The 20,940-nt window shown below is 44.7% G+C and overlaps 14 non-coding genes across 14 annotated transcripts; 5 read left to right on the plus strand and 9 right to left on the minus strand.

Annotated features, from left to right (window-relative positions):
• Positions 1-685: 685 nt before the first annotated feature.
• trnaw-cca (transfer RNA tryptophan (anticodon CCA)) lies at positions 686-757 on the minus strand. Its single transcript has one exon. It is a non-coding gene; the product is annotated as a tRNA-Trp (tRNA).
• A 759-nt stretch (positions 758-1,516) lies between these two features.
• On the plus strand, positions 1,517-1,599 carry trnas-uga (transfer RNA serine (anticodon UGA)). Its single transcript has one exon. It is a non-coding gene; the product is annotated as a tRNA-Ser (tRNA).
• Positions 1,600-2,517: 918 nt separating this feature from the next.
• trnam-cau (transfer RNA methionine (anticodon CAU)) lies at positions 2,518-2,589 on the minus strand. Its single transcript has one exon. It is a non-coding gene; the product is annotated as a tRNA-Met (tRNA).
• Positions 2,590-3,894: 1,305 nt separating this feature from the next.
• On the minus strand, positions 3,895-3,966 carry trnaw-cca (transfer RNA tryptophan (anticodon CCA)). The gene has a single exon. It is a non-coding gene; the product is annotated as a tRNA-Trp (tRNA).
• Positions 3,967-4,725: 759 nt separating this feature from the next.
• trnas-uga (transfer RNA serine (anticodon UGA)) lies at positions 4,726-4,808 on the plus strand. Its single transcript has one exon. It is a non-coding gene; the product is annotated as a tRNA-Ser (tRNA).
• Positions 4,809-5,726: 918 nt separating this feature from the next.
• Positions 5,727-5,798, minus strand: trnam-cau (transfer RNA methionine (anticodon CAU)). Its single transcript has one exon. It is a non-coding gene; the product is annotated as a tRNA-Met (tRNA).
• Positions 5,799-7,103: 1,305 nt separating this feature from the next.
• trnaw-cca (transfer RNA tryptophan (anticodon CCA)) lies at positions 7,104-7,175 on the minus strand. Its single transcript has one exon. It is a non-coding gene; the product is annotated as a tRNA-Trp (tRNA).
• A 759-nt stretch (positions 7,176-7,934) lies between these two features.
• Positions 7,935-8,017, plus strand: trnas-uga (transfer RNA serine (anticodon UGA)). The gene has a single exon. It is a non-coding gene; the product is annotated as a tRNA-Ser (tRNA).
• Positions 8,018-8,935: 918 nt separating this feature from the next.
• trnam-cau (transfer RNA methionine (anticodon CAU)) lies at positions 8,936-9,007 on the minus strand. The gene has a single exon. It is a non-coding gene; the product is annotated as a tRNA-Met (tRNA).
• A 1,305-nt stretch (positions 9,008-10,312) lies between these two features.
• trnaw-cca (transfer RNA tryptophan (anticodon CCA)) lies at positions 10,313-10,384 on the minus strand. The gene has a single exon. It is a non-coding gene; the product is annotated as a tRNA-Trp (tRNA).
• Positions 10,385-11,143: 759 nt separating this feature from the next.
• On the plus strand, positions 11,144-11,226 carry trnas-uga (transfer RNA serine (anticodon UGA)). The gene has a single exon. It is a non-coding gene; the product is annotated as a tRNA-Ser (tRNA).
• A 4,232-nt stretch (positions 11,227-15,458) lies between these two features.
• On the minus strand, positions 15,459-15,530 carry trnaw-cca (transfer RNA tryptophan (anticodon CCA)). The gene has a single exon. It is a non-coding gene; the product is annotated as a tRNA-Trp (tRNA).
• A 759-nt stretch (positions 15,531-16,289) lies between these two features.
• trnas-uga (transfer RNA serine (anticodon UGA)) lies at positions 16,290-16,371 on the plus strand. The gene has a single exon. It is a non-coding gene; the product is annotated as a tRNA-Ser (tRNA).
• A 918-nt stretch (positions 16,372-17,289) lies between these two features.
• On the minus strand, positions 17,290-17,361 carry trnam-cau (transfer RNA methionine (anticodon CAU)). Its single transcript has one exon. It is a non-coding gene; the product is annotated as a tRNA-Met (tRNA).
• Between the last annotated feature and the right edge of the window lie 3,579 nt (positions 17,362-20,940).

Genomic DNA, 20,940 nt, shown 5'->3' on the forward strand with positions numbered 1-20,940 from the left:
CCCAGCTCTGAAGCTGCTTTTAGATTTCATTATCATTCAAAACCGTTTGTTTGCTCGGAATGAAAAACTTATACTTGATATTTGAATGTTTTTTTCTTTACAATAATTTTGTGAGTTTCTCTTTGGTGCAGTCTTTACTTCTTTCAACTATGTGTTTACATGTATCTCATGGCATTGCTCTCTGTATACCTGCAGCATGTGGGTGTTTTGTTTGCCATTTGTATTCAGTTCCATTTACAGAAGCCCTGTAATTCAGCTACTATTCACACCTATCCAATGTATTCACACCTGGTGCTTTCAGAAAACAATGGAACGTCCAGCTACCCGGGCCCCCTCCCCAGACGGTCAACACTTGCGGCTCCCCCATCACCTCTACCACTCAGTAAAGCTCACAAATTTCTCCATGTGCCTTCACACCTCTTTCCATACTTGAAAGGGATATAAACAGACTCTCTAAGACACAGGACCCACGCAAAGCAGCTGGGCCAAATTCGGTGCCTCCATCCACCCTGAGGCACTGTGCTGATCAGTTGTCTACAGTGTTCACTGACACCATCAACAACTCACTGGAGACACGTCATGAGTCATGGACCTGAATTTCTGGACAGACGGACGAGTATGCCACAAGCAACTAAAAACCTCCTATTGGAAGGGAATCACAGGCTGCAGTCCTCTCACTCTCGGCTGACCTTGACGTGATTTGAACACGCAACCTTCTGATCTGGAGTCAGATGCGCTACCATTGCACCACAAGGTCCCACAAACCTGCCCCTCTGCTCAAAACTTCTGAAAATCTCTGAGAAGCCAGACCATCTTTCCACACAAGCAATTTTTCTGCAACTGGAGGTTGTTCAACTTGTGAATGCAAAGAGGTTGTGCCAAAGACGCATGTCATTTCAGACCATGCATGTCAACATGCACACGTAGAATCTCTCTTTATACTTGAAAGGTTCTCCTCTTTGAGAAAAGAATACAAATCGAGGTTTGAAGTGCGCTTGCAGTAGTCAATCAAAGGCCTAATATAGTGTCTGTCATTCAGTGCTCACGCTCTGATGAGCTTTGCAAGCCAGCTAGACAAATTCTTAACAATGCATATTTGTTACTGATGCTTGTCAGAGAAAGACAAAGTCCTTGGACAGTGTCTAAAAATAAAAGACCTTCCTCTCACACACACCTAAAAAGTGATTGCTCAGAAGGGAGTGCTTTTGTACGTGATGATCTCCTGTCTCAAACACAAGCTGCTCTGGAGAGGCTCCTTGTGCCGTCTGCACCAAAATGCTATTCATGGGGGTAGGAGACCAGTGCTGTCAGCCTTGAATGAAATCTTACCTGACTAAACGACCTTACACTTCACACACAATGGTCTCTTCAACGACTGTTAATGGTATTTACCAGAGAAGTGACTTCTGACTAGGGAGTGTTCTGGCATGTGATGATCTCCAAAAGAACCAGCGCTGTTGGAGCAGGGAGCAGGCATCTCTCACCACAGGCCAAAAGGTGCAGGTGAAGTGGAGGAGCTGTGATGGCCGAGAGGTTAAGGCGTTGGATTTGAAATCCAATGGGGGGTTCCCTGCGCAGGTTCAAACCCTGCTCCCAGCGAAAATGCGTTACGGGTGCTTCTTTTTCTGCTAAGATAAGGTTGCAATTAGTCGGAGGGGCTCATATACAAAAGTTGCAACGGTGCCCAGGAGCATTGAGTGATTGACAGTTCTCCAATCACCGGTTCACACCACTGTACTTACATACTAATCATTCATGTACAAAATGTGCTTGTCTCCAAGGAGAGTCCCTCTTCTTCTCTCCAGGCTTTATAAACAAAAACGGTGGGAGATGTCGATCAGTGGCATGTGCACAGACTTTGAGTCACATATTAATTCAAACAGGCTGCAGTCCTGTCACTCTTGGTTGACCTTGATGTGATTTGAACACGCAAGCTTCTGATCTGGAGTCAGATGCGCTACCATTGCCCCACAAGGTCCCACAAACCTGCCCCTCTGCCCAAAACTTCTGAAAATCTCTGCAAAGCCAATCCATCTTCTTTCCACACAAGACATCAAAATTGTTGCAGGGGGCTACTTGTTATCACTGCTATAGAAAGGCTAGAATGACAAATCTTAATCCTTTCTGGCTACGTTTGGTTTTCAGTTAGGCGGCAGTACCTGGTCACTGGTCTCCCGGCAAACACAGCCAGCCATTTGGGTACACCCAAAGCAACACAGTGGTCCAACCGTTTACCGTCACTTTAGCAGCAGGTACACCGTTGCCTCCATTGTTGTTCTTGTGTTGCAAACAGGTGATGTCACGCTGTTGAGGTAACAAAGTGAATGGGCTTTGAAGAAGATGTGGCGAACAGGTTATATTCACTAGGATTTGCTTCTTAGTTAGGCAACTTCTGGGTTTAGTCTGTTTTGTCCAATTTTTGGAAGGTGAATGGCTTCTTCCTGGAAACCTATCCCAGACTTGTAAGCAAGCCTTTCGGAGCACAGTTGTTTAGTACGTCCTGAAAACAGACGAGCCTAGCAGAGGATGGTTTCGATCCATCGACCTCTGGGTTATGGGCCCAGCACGCTTCCGCTGCGCCACTCTGCTCTACACGTACCACAAGACTAGCGCTGCTTAAAAGTGGGCCTTTAATAACATCTTGCATGAACAAACTGTGGGAATTCTGAAGGTGGACGGTACCCGTTTGAACACTGACTTTTATAAATCTTTGTCACCTCAGCGTTCAATGCTTCAAAGCTTCTTGGACTGCTTGTCAGGTCTCGTGTGCGGCCCAACAGATTTTAAGCTAGGGTCAGCCAACCATTTCCTCGTTAGCTGCTAACTCGAATCACTGAGCTTATTGTGTGAGCCACTGAGTCGCATAGTCACGTAAACGCTTAGACGTGAAAACACTGACACTTGGTGTTGCATATGTTTACTTCCTAAATAAACCCATGAACTCTCTTCAATGAACCTTATTTTACCTTTAGTTAACTAAAATCGACATTCTGTTACACGAACACACTCTACTGATGCACTTCGATGCTCTTAATACTTCCCGCTGATTGTCAATGGTAGTTCTCATCGGTAGAGATGTAATACCGTCTGTAATCACAAGCACCGACATTAGACATGAAATCTGAATGTATCCAACACAGCGGACACAGTGACATTGTCCACAGTGAAAAACTATCCTGGATATGATGAGCTTGCTTCAGAATGCCAAGCCCAGCTCTGAAGCTGCTTTTAGATTTCATTATCATTCAAAACCGTTTGTTTGCTCGGAATGAAAAACTTATACTTGATATTTGAATGTTTTTTTCTTTACAATAATTTTGTGAGTTTCTCTTTGGTGCAGTCTTTACTTCTTTCAACTATGTGTTTACATGTATCTCATGGCATTGCTCTCTGTATACCTGCAGCATGTGGGTGTTTTGTTTGCCATTTGTATTCAGTTCCATTTACAGAAGCCCTCTAATTCAGCTACTATTCACACCTATCCAATGTATTCACACCTGGTGCTTTCAGAAAACAATGGAACGTCCAGCTACCCGGGCCCCCTCCCCAGACGGTCAACACTTGCGGCTCCCCCATCACCTCTACCACTCAGTAAAGCTCACAAATTTCTCCATGTGCCTTCACACCTCTTTCCATACTTGAAAGGGATGTAAACAGACTCTCTAAGACACAGGACCCACGCAAAGCAGCTGGGCCAAATTCGGTGCCTCCATCCACCCTGAGGCACTGTGCTGATCAGTTGTCTACAGTGTTCACTGACACCATCAACAACTCACTGGAGACACGTCATGAGTCATGGACCTGAATTTCTGGACAGACGGACGAGTATGCCACAAGCAACTAAAAACCTCCTATTGGAAGGGAATCACAGGCTGCAGTCCTCTCACTCTCGGCTGACCTTGACGTGATTTGAACACGCAACCTTCTGATCTGGAGTCAGATGCGCTACCATTGCGCCACAAGGTCCCACAAACCTGCCCCTCTGCTCAAAACTTCTGAAAATCTCTGAGAAGCCAGACCATCTTTCCACACAAGCAATTTTTCTGCAACTGGAGGTTGTTCAACTTGTGAATGCAAAGAGGTTGTGCCAAAGACGCATGTCATTTCAGACCATGCATGTCAACATGCACACGTAGAATCTCTCTTTATACTTGAAAGGTTCTCCTCTTTGAGAAAAGAATACAAATCGAGGTTTGAAGTGCGCTTGCAGTAGTCAATCAAAGGCCTAATATAGTGTCTGTCATTCAGTGCTCACGCTCTGATGAGCTTTGCAAGCCAGCTAGACAAATTCTTAACAATGCATATTTGTTACTGATGCTTGTCAGAGAAAGACAAAGTCCTTGGACAGTGTCTAAAAATAAAAGACCTTCCTCTCACACACACCTAAAAAGTGATTGCTCAGAAGGGAGTGCTTTTGTACGTGATGATCTCCTGTCTCAAACACAAGCTGCTCTGGAGAGGCTCCTTGTGCCGTCTGCACCAAAATGCTATTCATGGGGGTAGGAGACCAGTGCTGTCAGCCTTGAATGAAATCTTACCTGACTAAACGACCTTACACTTCACACACAATGGTCTCTTCAACGACTGTTAATGGTATTTACCAGAGAAGTGACTTCTGACTAGGGAGTGTTCTGGCATGTGATGATCTCCAAAAGAACCAGCGCTGTTGGAGCAGGGAGCAGGCATCTCTCACCACAGGCCAAAAGGTGCAGGTGAAGTGGAGGAGCTGTGATGGCCGAGAGGTTAAGGCGTTGGATTTGAAATCCAATGGGGGGTTCCCCGCGCAGGTTCAAACCCTGCTCACAGCGAAAATGCGTTACGGGTGCTTCTTTTTCTGCTAAGATAAGGTTGCAATTAGTCGGAGGGGCTCATATACAAAAGTTGCAACGGTGCCCAGGAGCATTGAGTGATTGACAGTTCTCCAATCACCGGTTCACACCACTGTACTTACATACTAATCATTCATGTACAAAATGTGCTTGTCTCCAAGGAGAGTCCCTCTTCTTCTCTCCAGGCTTTATAAACAAAAACGGTGGGAGATGTCGATCAGTGGCATGTGCACAGACTTTGAGTCACATATTAATTCAAACAGGCTGCAGTCCTGTCACTCTTGGTTGACCTTGATGTGATTTGAACACGCAAGCTTCTGATCTGGAGTCAGATGCGCTACCATTGCCCCACAAGGTCCCACAAACCTGCCCCTCTGCCCAAAACTTCTGAAAATCTCTGCAAAGCCAATCCATCTTCTTTCCACACAAGACATCAAAATTGTTGCAGGGGGCTACTTGTTATCACTGCTATAGAAAGGCTAGAATGACAAATCTTAATCCTTTCTGGCTACGTTTGGTTTTCAGTTAGGCGGCAGTACCTGGTCACTGGTCTCCCGGCAAACACAGCCAGCCATTTGGGTACACCCAAAGCAACACAGTGGTCCAACCGTTTACCGTCACTTTAGCAGCAGGTACACCGTTGCCTCCATTGTTGTTCTTGTGTTGCAAACAGGTGATGTCACGCTGTTGAGGTAACAAAGTGAATGGGCTTTGAAGAAGATGTGGCGAACAGGTTATATTCACTAGGATTTGCTTCTTAGTTAGGCAACTTCTGGGTTTAGTCTGTTTTGTCCAGTTTTTGGAAGGTGAATGGCTTCTTCCTGGAAACCTATCCCAGACTTGTAAGCAAGCCTTTCGGAGCACAGTTGTTTAGTACGTCCTGAAAACAGACGAGCCTAGCAGAGGATGGTTTCGATCCATCGACCTCTGGGTTATGGGCCCAGCACGCTTCCGCTGCGCCACTCTGCTCCACACGTACCACAAGACTAGCGCTGCTTAAAAGTGGGCCTTCAATAACATCTTGCATGAACAAACTGTGGGAATTCTGAAGGTGGACGGTACCCGTTTGAACACTGACTTTTATAAATCTTTGTCACCTCAGCGTTCAATGCTTCAAAGCTTCTTGGACTGCTTGTCAGGTCTCGTGTGCGGCCCAACAGATTTTAAGCTAGGGTCAGCCAACCATTTCCTCGTTAGCTGCTAACTCGAATCACTGAGCTTATTGTGTGAGCCACTGAGTCGCATAGTCACGTAAACGCTTAGACGTGAAAACACTGACACTTGGTGTTGCATATGTTTACTTCCTAAATAAACCCATGAACTCTCTTCAATGAACCTTATTTTACCTTTAGTTAACTAAAATCGACATTCTGTTACACGAACACACTCTGCTGATGCACTTCGATGCTCTTAATACTTCCCGCTGATTGTCAATGGTAGTTCTCATCGGTAGAGATGTAATACCGTCTGTAATCACAAGCACCAACATTAGACATGAAATCTGAATGTATCCAACACAGCGGACACAGTGACATTGTCCACAGTGAAAAACTATCCTGGATATGATGAGCTTGCTTCAGAATGCCAAGCCCAGCTCTGAAGCTGCTTTTAGATTTCATTATCATTCAAAACCGTTTGTTTGCTCGGAATGAAAAACTTATACTTGATATTTGAATGTTTTTTTCTTTACAATAATTTTGTGAGTTTCTCTTTGGTGCAGTCTTTACTTCTTTCAACTATGTGTTTACATGTATCTCATGGCATTGCTCTCTGTATACCTGCAGCATGTGGGTGTTTTGTTTGCCATTTGTATTCAGTTCCATTTACAGAAGCCCTGTAATTCAGCTACTATTCACACCTATCCAATGTATTCACACCTGGTGCTTTCAGAAAACAATGGAACGTCCAGCTACCCGGGCCCCCTCCCCAGACGGTCAACACTTGCGGCTCCCCCATCACCTCTACCACTCAGTAAAGCTCACAAATTTCTCCATGTGCCTTCACACCTCTTTCCATACTTGAAAGGGATGTAAACAGACTCTCTAAGACACAGGACCCACGCAAAGCAGCTGGGCCAAATTCGGTGCCTCCATCCACCCTGAGGCACTGTGCTGATCAGTTGTCTACAGTGTTCACTGACACCATCAACAACTCACTGGAGACACGTCATGAGTCATGGACCTGAATTTCTGGACAGACGGACGAGTATGCCACAAGCAACTAAAAACCTCCTATTGGAAGGGAATCACAGGCTGCAGTCCTCTCACTCTCGGCTGACCTTGACGTGATTTGAACACGCAACCTTCTGATCTGGAGTCAGATGCGCTACCATTGCGCCACAAGGTCCCACAAACCTGCCCCTCTGCTCAAAACTTCTGAAAATCTCTGAGAAGCCAGACCATCTTTCCACACAAGCAATTTTTCTGCAACTGGAGGTTGTTCAACTTGTGAATGCAAAGAGGTTGTGCCAAAGACGCATGTCATTTCAGACCATGCATGTCAACATGCACACGTAGAATCTCTCTTTATACTTGAAAGGTTCTCCTCTTTGAGAAAAGAATACAAATCGAGGTTTGAAGTGCGCTTGCAGTAGTCAATCAAAGGCCTAATATAGTGTCTGTCATTCAGTGCTCACGCTCTGATGAGCTTTGCAAGCCAGCTAGACAAATTCTTAACAATGCATATTTGTTACTGATGCTTGTCAGAGAAAGACAAAGTCCTTGGACAGTGTCTAAAAATAAAAGACCTTCCTCTCACACACACCTAAAAAGTGATTGCTCAGAAGGGAGTGCTTTTGTACGTGATGATCTCCTGTCTCAAACACAAGCTGCTCTGGAGAGGCTCCTTGTGCCGTCTGCACCAAAATGCTATTCATGGGGGTAGGAGACCAGTGCTGTCAGCCTTGAATGAAATCTTACCTGACTAAACGACCTTACACTTCACACACAATGGTCTCTTCAACGACTGTTAATGGTATTTACCAGAGAAGTGACTTCTGACTAGGGAGTGTTCTGGCATGTGATGATCTCCAAAAGAACCAGCGCTGTTGGAGCAGGGAGCAGGCATCTCTCACCACAGGCCAAAAGGTGCAGGTGAAGTGGAGGAGCTGTGATGGCCGAGAGGTTAAGGCGTTGGATTTGAAATCCAATGGGGGGTTCCCTGCGCAGGTTCAAACCCTGCTCACAGCGAAAATGCGTTACGGGTGCTTCTTTTTCTGCTAAGATAAGGTTGCAATTAGTCGGAGGGGCTCATATACAAAAGTTGCAACGGTGCCCAGGAGCATTGAGTGATTGACAGTTCTCCAATCACCGGTTCACACCACTGTACTTACATACTAATCATTCATGTACAAAATGTGCTTGTCTCCAAGGAGAGTCCCTCTTCTTCTCTCCAGGCTTTATAAACAAAAACGGTGGGAGATGTCGATCAGTGGCATGTGCACAGACTTTGAGTCACATATTAATTCAAACAGGCTGCAGTCCTGTCACTCTTGGTTGACCTTGATGTGATTTGAACACGCAAGCTTCTGATCTGGAGTCAGATGCGCTACCATTGCCCCACAAGGTCCCACAAACCTGCCCCTCTGCCCAAAACTTCTGAAAATCTCTGCAAAGCCAATCCATCTTCTTTCCACACAAGACATCAAAATTGTTGCAGGGGGCTACTTGTTATCACTGCTATAGAAAGGCTAGAATGACAAATCTTAATCCTTTCTGGCTACGTTTGGTTTTCAGTTAGGCGGCAGTACCTGGTCACTGGTCTCCCGGCAAACACAGCCAGCCATTTGGGTACACCCAAAGCAACACAGTGGTCCAACCGTTTACCGTCACTTTAGCAGCAGGTACACCGTTGCCTCCATTGTTGTTCTTGTGTTGCAAACAGGTGATGTCACGCTGTTGAGGTAACAAAGTGAATGGGCTTTGAAGAAGATGTGGCGAACAGGTTATATTCACTAGGATTTGCTTCTTAGTTAGGCAACTTCTGGGTTTAGTCTGTTTTGTCCAATTTTTGGAAGGTGAATGGCTTCTTCCTGGAAACCTATCCCAGACTTGTAAGCAAGCCTTTCGGAGCACAGTTGTTTAGTACGTCCTGAAAACAGACGAGCCTAGCAGAGGATGGTTTCGATCCATCGACCTCTGGGTTATGGGCCCAGCACGCTTCCGCTGCGCCACTCTGCTCTACACGTACCACAAGACTAGCGCTGCTTAAAAGTGGGCCTTTAATAACATCTTGCATGAACAAACTGTGGGAATTCTGAAGGTGGACGGTACCCGTTTGAACACTGACTTTTATAAATCTTTGTCACCTCAGCGTTCAATGCTTCAAAGCTTCTTGGACTGCTTGTCAGGTCTCGTGTGCGGCCCAACAGATTTTAAGCTAGGGTCAGCCAACCATTTCCTCGTTAGCTGCTAACTCGAATCACTGAGCTTATTGTGTGAGCCACTGAGTCGCATAGTCACGTAAACGCTTAGACGTGAAAACACTGACACTTGGTGTTGCATATGTTTACTTCCTAAATAAACCCATGAACTCTCTTCAATGAACCTTATTTTACCTTTAGTTAACTAAAATCGACATTCTGTTACACGAACACACTCTACTGATGCACTTCGATGCTCTTAATACTTCCCGCTGATTGTCAATGGTAGTTCTCATCGGTAGAGATGTAATACCGTCTGTAATCACAAGCACCGACATTAGACATGAAATCTGAATGTATCCAACACAGCGGACACAGTGACATTGTCCACAGTGAAAAACTATCCTGGATATGATGAGCTTGCTTCAGAATGCCAAGCCCAGCTCTGAAGCTGCTTTTAGATTTCATTATCATTCAAAACCGTTTGTTTGCTCGGAATGAAAAACTTATACTTGATATTTGAATGTTTTTTTCTTTACAATAATTTTGTGAGTTTCTCTTTGGTGCAGTCTTTACTTCTTTCAACTATGTGTTTACATGTATCTCATGGCATTGCTCTCTGTATACCTGCAGCATGTGGGTGTTTTGTTTGCCATTTGTATTCAGTTCCATTTACAGAAGCCCTCTAATTCAGCTACTATTCACACCTATCCAATGTATTCACACCTGGTGCTTTCAGAAAACAATGGAACGTCCAGCTACCCGGGCCCCCTCCCCAGACGGTCAACACTTGCGGCTCCCCCATCACCTCTACCACTCAGTAAAGCTCACAAATTTCTCCATGTGCCTTCACACCTCTTTCCATACTTGAAAGGGATGTAAACAGACTCTCTAAGACACAGGACCCACGCAAAGCAGCTGGGCCAAATTCGGTGCCTCCATCCACCCTGAGGCACTGTGCTGATCAGTTGTCTACAGTGTTCACTGACACCATCAACAACTCACTGGAGACACGTCATGAGTCATGGACCTGAATTTCTGGACAGACGGACGAGTATGCCACAAGCAACTAAAAACCTCCTATTGGAAGGGAATCACAGGCTGCAGTCCTCTCACTCTCGGCTGACCTTGACGTGATTTGAACACGCAACCTTCTGATCTGGAGTCAGATGCGCTACCATTGCGCCACAAGGTCCCACAAACCTGCCCCTCTGCTCAAAACTTCTGAAAATCTCTGAGAAGCCAGACCATCTTTCCACACAAGCAATTTTTCTGCAACTGGAGGTTGTTCAACTTGTGAATGCAAAGAGGTTGTGCCAAAGACGCATGTCATTTCAGACCATGCATGTCAACATGCACACGTAGAATCTCTCTTTATACTTGAAAGGTTCTCCTCTTTGAGAAAAGAATACAAATCGAGGTTTGAAGTGCGCTTGCAGTAGTCAATCAAAGGCCTAATATAGTGTCTGTCATTCAGTGCTCACGCTCTGATGAGCTTTGCAAGCCAGCTAGACAAATTCTTAACAATGCATATTTGTTACTGATGCTTGTCAGAGAAAGACAAAGTCCTTGGACAGTGTCTAAAAATAAAAGACCTTCCTCTCACACACACCTAAAAAGTGATTGCTCAGAAGGGAGTGCTTTTGTACGTGATGATCTCCTGTCTCAAACACAAGCTGCTCTGGAGAGGCTCCTTGTGCCGTCTGCACCAAAATGCTATTCATGGGGGTAGGAGACCAGTGCTGTCAGCCTTGAATGAAATCTTACCTGACTAAACGACCTTACACTTCACACACAATGGTCTCTTCAACGACTGTTAATGGTATTTACCAGAGAAGTGACTTCTGAGTAGGGAGTGTTCTGGCATGTGATGATCTCCAAAAGAACCAGCGCTGTTGGAGCAGGGAGCAGGCATCTCTCACCACAGGCCAAAAGGTGCAGGTGAAGTGGAGGAGCTGTGATGGCCGAGAGGTTAAGGCGTTGGATTTGAAATCCAATGGGGGGTTCCCCGCGCAGGTTCAAACCCTGCTCACAGCGAAAATGCGTTACGGGTGCTTCTTTTTCTGCTAAGATAAGGTTGCAATTAGTCGGAGGGGCTCATATACAAAAGTTGCAACGGTGCCCAGGAGCATTGAGTGATTGACAGTTCTCCAATCACCGGTTCACACCACTGTACTTACATACTAATCATTCATGTACAAAATGTGCTTGTCTCCAAGGAGAGTCCCTCTTCTTCTCTCCAGGCTTTATAAACAAAAACGGTGGGAGATGTCGATCAGTGGCATGTGCACAGACTTTGAGTCACATATTAATTCAAACAGGCTGCAGTCCTGTCACTCTTGGTTGACCTTGATGTGATTTGAACACGCAAGCTTCTGATCTGGAGTCAGATGCGCTACCATTGCCCCACAAGGTCCCACAAACCTGCCCCTCTGCCCAAAACTTCTGAAAATCTCTGCAAAGCCAATCCATCTTCTTTCCACACAAGACATCAAAATTGTTGCAGGGGGCTACTTGTTATCACTGCTATAGAAAGGCTAGAATGACAAATCTTAATCCTTTCTGGCTACGTTTGGTTTTCAGTTAGGCGGCAGTACCTGGTCACTGGTCTCCCGGCAAACACAGCCAGCCATTTGGGTACACCCAAAGCAACACAGTGGTCCAACCGTTTACCGTCACTTTAGCAGCAGGTACACCGTTGCCTCCATTGTTGTTCTTGTGTTGCAAACAGGTGATGTCACGCTGTTGAGGTAACAAAGTGAATGGGCTTTGAAGAAGATGTGGCGAACAGGTTATATTCACTAGGATTTGCTTCTTAGTTAGGCAACTTCTGGGTTTAGTCTGTTTTGTCCAATTTTTGGAAGGTGAATGGCTTCTTCCTGGAAACCTATCCCAGACTTGTAAGCAAGCCTTTCGGAGCACAGTTGTTTAGTACGTCCTGAAAACAGACGAGCCTAGCAGAGGATGGTTTCGATCCATCGACCTCTGGGTTACGGGCCCAGCACTCTTCCGCTGCGCCACTCTGCTCCACACGTACCACAAGACTAGCGCTGCTTAAAAGTGGGCCTTCAATAACATCTTGCATGAACAAACTGTGGGAATTCTGAAGGTGGACGGTACCCGTTTGAACACTGACTTTTATAAATCTTTGTCACCTCAGCGTTCAATGCTTCAAAGCTTCTTGGACTGCTTGTCAGGTCTCGTGTGCGGCCCAACAGATTTTAAGCTAGGGTCAGCCAACCATTTCCTCGTTAGCTGCTAACTCGAATCACTGAGCTTATTGTGTGAGCCACTGAGTCGCATAGTCACGTAAACGCTTAGACGTGAAAACACTGACACTTGGTGTTGCATATGTTTACTTCCTAAATAAACCCATGAACTCTCTTCAATGAACCTTATTTTACCTTTAGTTAACTAAAATCGACATTCTGTTACACGAACACACTCTGCTGATGCACTTCGATGCTCTTAATACTTCCCGCTGATTGTCAATGGTAGTTCTCATCGGTAGAGATGTAATACCGTCTGTAATCACAAGCACCGACATTAGACATGAAATCTGAATGTATCCAACACAGCGGACACAGTGACATTGTCCACAGTGAAAAACTATCCTGGATATGATGAGCTTGCTTCAGAATGCCAAGCCCAGCTCTGAAGCTGCTTTTAGATTTCATTATCATTCAAAACTGTTTGTTTGCTCGGAATGAAAAACTTATACTTGATATTTGAATGTTTTTTTCTTTACAATAATTTTGTGAGTTTCTCTTTGGTGCAGTCTTTACTTCTTTCAACTATGTGTTTACATGTATCACATGGCATGGTTCTCTGTATACCTGCAGCATGCGGGTGTTTTGTTTGCCATTTTTATTCAGTTCCATTTACAGAAGCCCTCTAATTCAGCTACTATTCACACCTATCCAATGTATTCACACCTGGTGCTTTCAGAAAACAATGGAACGTCCAGCTACCCGGGCCCCCTCCCCAGACGGTCAACACTTGCGGCTCCCCCATCACCTCTACCACTCAGTAAAGCTCACAAATTTCTCCATGTGCCTTCACACCTCTTTCCATACTTGAAAGGGATGTAAACAGACTCTCTAAGACACAGGACCCATGCAAAGCAGCTGGGCCAAATTCGGTGCCTCCATCCACCCTGAGGCACTGTGCTGATCAGTTGTCTACAGTGTTCACTGACACCATCAACAACTCACTGGAGACACGTCATGAGTCATGGACCTGAATTTCTGGACAGACGGACGAGTATGCCACAAGCAACTAAAAACCTCAGATTGGAAGGGAATCACAGGCTGCAGTCCCCTCACTCTCGGCTGACCTTGATGTGATTTGAACACGCAAGCTTCTGATCTGGAGTCAGATGCGCTACCATTGCCCCACAAGGTCCCACAAACCTGCCCCTCTGCCCAAAACTTCTGAAAATCTCTGCAAAGCCAATCCATCTTCTTTCCACACAAGACATCAAAATTGTTGCAGGGGGCTACTTGTTATCACTGCTATAGAAAGGCTAGAATGACAAATCTTAATCCTTTCTGGCTACGTTTGGTTTTCAGTTAGGCGGCAGTACCTGGTCACTGGTCTCCCGGCAAACAGAGCCAGCCATTTGGGTACACCCAAAGCAACACAGTGGTCCAACCGTTTACCGTCACTTTAGCAGCAGGTACACCGTTGCCTCCATTGTTGTTCTTGTGTTGCAAACAGGTGATGTCACGCTGTTGAGGTAACAAAGTGAATGGGCTTTGAAGAAGATGTGGCGAACAGGTTATATTCACTAGGATTTGCTTCTTAGTTAGGCAACTTCTGGGTTTAGTCTGTTTTGTCCAATTTTAGGAAGGTGAATGGCTTCTTCCTGGAAACCTATCCCAGACTTGTAAGCAAGCATTTCGGAGCACAGTTGTTTAGTACGTCCTGAAAACAGACGAGCCTAGCAGAGGATGGTTTCGATCCATCGACCTCTGGGTTATGGGCCCAGCACGCTTCCGCGGCGCCACTCTGCTCCACACGTACCACAAGACTAGCGCTGCTTAAAAGTGGGCCTTCAATAACATCTTGCATGAACAAACTGTGGGAATTCTGAAGGTGGACGGTACCCGTTTGAACACTGACTTTTATAAATCTTTGTCACCTCAGCGTTCAATGCTTCAAAGCTTCTTGGACTGCTTGTCAGGTCTCGTGTGCGGCCCAAGTGTGAGCCACTGAGTCGCATAGTCCGGTAAACGCTTAGACGTGAAAACACTGACACTTGGTGTTGCGTATGTTTACTTCCTAAATAAACCCATGAATAAATAAACCCATGAACTCTCTTCAATGAACCTTATTTTACCTTTAGTTAACTAAAATCGACGTTCTGTTACACGAACACACTCTGCTGATGCACTTCGATGCTCTTAATACTTCCCGCTGATTGTCAATGGTAGTTCTTATCGGTAGAGATGTAATACCGTCTGTAATCACAAGCACCGACATTAGACACGAAATCTGAATGTATCCAACACAGCGGACACAGTGACATTGTCCACAGTGAAAAACTATCCTGGATATGATGAGCTTGCTTCAGAATGCCAAGCCCAGCTCTGAAGCTGCTTTTAGATTTCATTATCATTCAAAACTGTTTGTTTGCTCGGAATGAAAAACTTATACTTGATATTTGAATGTTTTTTTCTTTACAATAATTTTGTGAGTTTCTCTTTGGTGCAGTCTTTACTTCTTTCAACTATGTGTTTACATGTATCACATGGCATGGTTCTCTGTATACCTGCAGCATGCGAGTGTTTTGTTTGCCATTTTTATTCAGTTCCATTTACAGAAGCCCTCTAATTCAGCTACTATTCACACCTATCCAATGTATTCACACCTGGTGCTTTCAGAAAACAATGGAACGTCCAGCTACCCGGGCCCCCTCCCCAGACGGTCAACACTTGCGGCTCCCCCATCACCTCTACCACTCAGTAAAGCTCACAAATTTCTCCATGTGCCTTCACACCACTTTCCATACTTGAAAGGGATGTAAACAGACTCTCTAAGACACAGGACCCATGCAAAGCAGCTGGGCCAAATTCGGTGCCTCCATCCACCCTGAGGCACTGTGCTGATCAGTTGTCTACAGTGTTCACTGACACCATCAACAACTCACTGGAGACACGTCATGAGTCATGGACCTGAATTTCTGGACAGACGGACGAGTATGCCACAAGCAACTAAAAACCTCCTATTGGAAGGGAATCACAGGCTGCAGTCCCCTCACTCTCGGCTGACCTTGACGTGATTTGAACACGCAACCTTCTGATCTGGAGTCAGATGCGCTACCATTGCGCCACAAGGTCCCACAAACCTGCCCCTCTGCTCAAAACTTCTGAAAATCTCTGAGAAGCCAGACCATCTTTCCACACAAGCAATTTTTCTGCAACTGGAGGTTGTTCAACTTGTGAATGCAAAGAGGTTGTGCCAAAGACGCATGTCATTTCAGACCATGCATGTCAACATGCACACGTAGAATCTCTCTTTATACTTGAAAGGTTCTCCTCTTTGAGAAAAGAATACAAATCGAGGTTTGAAGTGCGCTTGCAGTAGTCAATCAAAGGCCTAATATAGTGTCTGTCATTCAGTGCTCACGCTCTGATGAGCTTTGCAAGCCAGCTAGACAAATTCTTAACAATGCATATTTGTTACTGATGCTTGTCAGAGAAAGACAAAGTCCTTGGACAGTGTCTAAAAATAAAAGACCTTCCTCTCACACACACCTAAAAAGTGATTGCTCAGAAGGGAGTGCTTTTGTACGTGATGATCTCCTGTCTCAAACACAAGCTGCTCTGGAGAGGCTCCTTGTGCCGTCTGCACCAAAATGCTATTCATGGGGGTAGGAGACCAGTGCTGTCAGCCTTGAATGAAATCTTACCTGACTAAACGACCTTACACTTCACACACAATGGTCTCTTCAACGACTGTTAATGGTATTTACCAGAGAAGTGACTTCTGAGTAGGGAGTGTTCTGGCATGTGATGATCTCCAAAAGAACCAGTGCTGTTGGAGCAGGGAGCAGGCATCTCTCACCACAGGCCAAAAGGTGCAGGTGAAGTGGAGGAGCTGTGATGGCCGAGAGGTTAAGGCGTTGGATTTGAAATCCAATGGGGGTTCCCCGCGCAGGTTCAAACCCTGCTCACAGCGAAAATGCGTTACGGGTGCTTCTTTTTCTGCTAAGATAAGGTTGCAATTAGTCGGAGGGGCTCATATACAAAAGTTGCAACGGTGCCCAGGAGCATTGAGTGATTGACAGTTCTCCAATCACCGGTTCACACCACTGTACTTACATACTAATCATTCATGTACAAAATGTGCTTGTCTCCAAGGAGAGTCCCTCTTCTTCTCTCCAGGCTTTATAAACAAAAACGGTGGGAGATGTCGATCAGTGGCATGTGCACAGACTTTGAGTCACATATTAATTCAAACAGGCTGCAGTCCTGTCACTCTTGGTTGACCTTGATGTGATTTGAACACGCAAGCTTCTGATCTGGAGTCAGATGCGCTACCATTGCCCCACAAGGTCCCACAAACCTGCCCCTCTGCCCAAAACTTCTGAAAATCTCTGCAAAGCCAATCCATCTTCTTTCCACACAAGACATCAAAATTGTTGCAGGGGGCTACTTGTTATCACTGCTATAGAAAGGCTAGAATGACAAATCTTAATCCTTTCTGGCTACGTTTGGTTTTCAGTTAGGCGGCAGTACCTGGTCACTGGTCTCCCGGCAAACACAGCCAGCCATTTGGGTACACCCAAAGCAACACAGTGGTCCAACCGTTTACCGTCACTTTAGCAGCAGGTACACCGTTGCCTCCATTGTTGTTCTTGTGTTGCAAACAGGTGATGTCACGCTGTTGAGGTAACAAAGTGAATGGGCTTTGAAGAAGATGTGGCGAACAGGTTATATTCACTAGGATTTGCTTCTTAGTTAGGCAACTTCTGGGTTTAGTCTGTTTTGTCCAATTTTTGGAAGGTGAATGGCTTCTTCCTGGAAACCTATCCCAGACTTGTAAGAAAGCCTTTCGGAGCACAGTTGTTTAGTACGTCCTGAAAACAGACGAGCCTAGCAGAGGATGGTTTCGATCCATCGACCTCTGGGTTATGGGCCCAGCACGCTTCCGCTGCGCCACTCTGCTCCACACGTACCACAAGACTAGCGCTGCTTAAAAGTGGGCCTTCAATAACATCTTGCATGAACAAACTGTGGGAATTCTGAAGGTGGACGGTACCCGTTTGAAAACTGACTTTTATAAATCTTTGTCACCTCAGCGTTCAATGCTTCAAAGCTTCTTGGACTGCTTGTCAGGTCTCGTGTGCGGCCCAACAGATTTTAAGCTAGGGTCAGCCAACCATTTCCTCGTTAGCTGCTAACTCGAATCACTGAGCTTATTGTGTGAGCCACTGAGTCGCATAGTCACGTAAACGCTTAGACGTGAAAACACTGACACTTGGTGTTGCGTATGTTTACTTCCTAAATAAACCCATGAACTCTCTTCAATGAACCTTATTTTACCTTTAGTTAACTAAAATCGACGTTCTGTTACACGAACACACTCTGCTGATGCACTTCGATGCTCTTAATACTTCCCGCTGATTGTCAATGGTAGTTCTTATCGGTAGAGATGTAATACCGTCTGTAATCACAAGCACCGACATTAGACACGAAATCTGAATGTATCCAACACAGCGGACACAGTGACATTGTCCACAGTGAAAAACTATCCTGGATATGATGAGCTTGCTTCAGAATGCCAAGCCCAGCTCTGAAGCTGCTTTTAGATTTCATTATCATTCAAAACTGTTTGTTTGCTCGGAATGAAAAACTTATACTTGATATTTGAATGTTTTTTTCTTTACAATAATTTTGTGAGTTTCTCTTTGGTGCAGTCTTTACTTCTTTCAACTATGTGTTTACATGTATCTCATGGCATGGTTCTCTGTATACCTGCAGCATGCGAGTGTTTTGTTTGCCATTTTTATTCAGTTCCATTTACAGAAGCCCTCTAATTCAGCTGCTATTCACACTGTAGAATAAGGAGGGGATGTCCTGTGGTATTGGGGTGGACGTGCGAGGTGTGGACGGTCTGAGGTTGTCGAGCGGACAGGCACGGACCAGGGATCTGATGTGAGTGAGCTCCGCGGGTGCTTCTAAAGGTAAGGCACTGCCTGTTGAGTTGATTCCCAAATTGTGCCAAATTGGGCTGCATTAAATTAAAAGTTTACTCACTGACGTTGCTGGTGGGTGTCTGTTTTGATTTTGATGAGAATCACCGTGTGTTATGCAGTTAAAGTTGTTTAAGAGTATTTAATGAAGTTGAAGAAATATGAAAGTAATAATGTTGGGTTTGAGTCCCTGGATATTGAGCTGAAGGCTCAGGTAGTTTGGTAGGGAAATTAGGACAGAAACTGTTCTGGAGGTAACAGATACTGTTTAATTGATATGTTAAAATTTGTCAAAATTGTTTAGGTGAAAATTGTTATAGGACGGCACTGGAAGATGCTAAGAAGCACATAGCCCGGAGGTTACGCTCCCTCCTGGCCGTGGACGCGCGGTCTTGACCTGTCGGCGAACAGGGTTAGTTCAGTTTGGTTTAACTGTGGGGTACAGGGCATCCTGAAATAAGCTAGGAGTTAGAATCTCCTCACCGTTTAAATGGTGTGATGTGCTTTTTTGGACACAGTTAAATTGAGTTAGGGATTTTAGAAATCAGGCCATAGGCTGTTCTGGAGGAAACAGATACTGGTTAATTGATTACAAAAAAGTGAAGCTTTCTTCGGTTGGACCCGTTAATTTAAATTTGTCGAAATTTGTTAGGTGCTGAATCTGTTAGGCCTGTCAGTGGTTGTAAATATAAGACGTCTTTGTGATATAAAATAGAGTTTTGTCTGAGCTTTGTGTGACCCTGTGGGTGATGAGAGCGCAGCTGCAGCGCTGAGAGCTATTTTTAGACGGTGTGAACATGCAAATGAGCGTGTGGCTGGGAGGAGAACGGAGCTTTTCACTTCCTGCCCAGAGTGTGTGTGAGCCTTAGAAGCAGAAGGCCTTTTATTGCTGAAAGCCTGTAAAGAAGCTGCTGGTTTTGATGTTATAACAATATAAATGGCTTTTGATTTATTGTTGTGAATATGTGCTTTATGAACTCACTTGTTTGTTGATTTATGTAATGTAAAAAGCATTTAAGACTGAGTAACTTCAGTTTTTGAGGAGCATAAAAGAGTGTTCCTAGATCAGAGTAAGCTGCTGTAAGTCAATTGAAAACAATTTAATTAAATCTTAAATATTTTATACTGATAACACAACTGATTTTAAGCCATACCTTTAAATAAGTAAAGTTCATGAAGTTTTCTGAGCTGCCATGACACAGAGAAAGTGGAGTGTTTCACCCTGAAAGGATGAAATGATGCTCTGCCTTTGTTGTCAAGTTCAAACATAGGCCGTAAATAAATATGAGCCACTAATAAGCGTGACATAATTAATAATTTCAAACAATAAAGCACATTGGGTGAGTGACCCAGATAACAATAATTTATGAGCACGCAATAAAGTGGACCTGTTAGAACCCCTTTGACATTTGTCCCTTCAACAATAAATGATTATATTGTGTCCCATGCACTAAACAGTCCCATTTAATACTGTTAAATCGTTGTTTAAATAGAATAAGCAAACATGCCTGTGCTTTATTTTGCAACCTGTAACATACAAATTGCAGAGGAAGAGGGTCGACTGGAGGTGACCTGTAAATGTCACATAGTGACTGAGGAAGGTGTTTCACCTTATGAGATGACAGTGTGGTCCGTGATTGAGCTGCATGAACTAAATGCCTATATACAACGTTGCCTATTTCTATTTCAAGGCTTAAAGGAGATGACTGAGCATGAAAATGATCCAAATTGGGAGCCCACAGAGGCCGCCCACTTTGCTCAGGCTATGGTAGAGTCGGTACTAGACGGTTTTGATTTTGATATGCTTGCTTGGGAAATAATGTAATTATCTGTGGAGATGTCTCCAAGCGATTAGTAGATTTAAAGGAGACAAATGTGTGCTTGAGAGTGCGTGGTTGAAATTGTGTGTGTGGGTGTGCGTTTGAAAGGCTTTGAAACATAGGTTTGATTTGAATAAAGCTAATCACAGTACTATGGTTTGGCATTGAAGTAGAGCGAGCTATACAGCTAATTATTGAGGAGTTTGGATTTAATTGGTCCATTGCTCCCTCGCTCGGTAAACAACACGGTGAATTTGTTAGTTTGTGAGCAAACATGATATTGCTTTGGAGCAATTTTCTGTGAAAATTTAAGGCTGTGTGAATGCATTCGAGCTGTGTTATTGTTTTGTGCCCCAAAGTTAACATGCAGTGTGTATGAGTTTATAACATTTATGTTACAGAGTGAAAAGTAGTTATTAAAAGTGAATATTGAAAGAGGCTTGGTTAAGTCTTGACACACTGCGTTGGCTGTGTGTCTTACCAAGCAGATCACAAGGAGACAGTGACCCTGGGAGGAGCGAAAGTAATTCTGAAAGCTAACAGGCAGACATTGCGGAGTGATCCAGAAGGAGGAGCCGTATAACGTCACAAAAAAGGGAGGTAAGCTTGTGTTCTAGGATAATGGCTGACGGCCCGAACACGACACCTACTGGGCAAAGAGGCTATAAGCCTCTAAAGGAGCAGCAGCAACAGTTAAAAAGAGCTATTCGCTTAGCTTCCCCTGGATCATCA

Source organism: Mchenga conophoros, linkage group LG23 (genome assembly GCF_057382185.1).
Source record: "Mchenga conophoros isolate Kocher_MC1m ecotype Shallow Benthic linkage group LG23, M_conophoros_male_GT1.1, whole genome shotgun sequence".
In the NCBI taxonomy this organism is placed as follows: Eukaryota; Metazoa; Chordata; class Actinopteri; order Cichliformes; family Cichlidae; genus Mchenga; species Mchenga conophoros.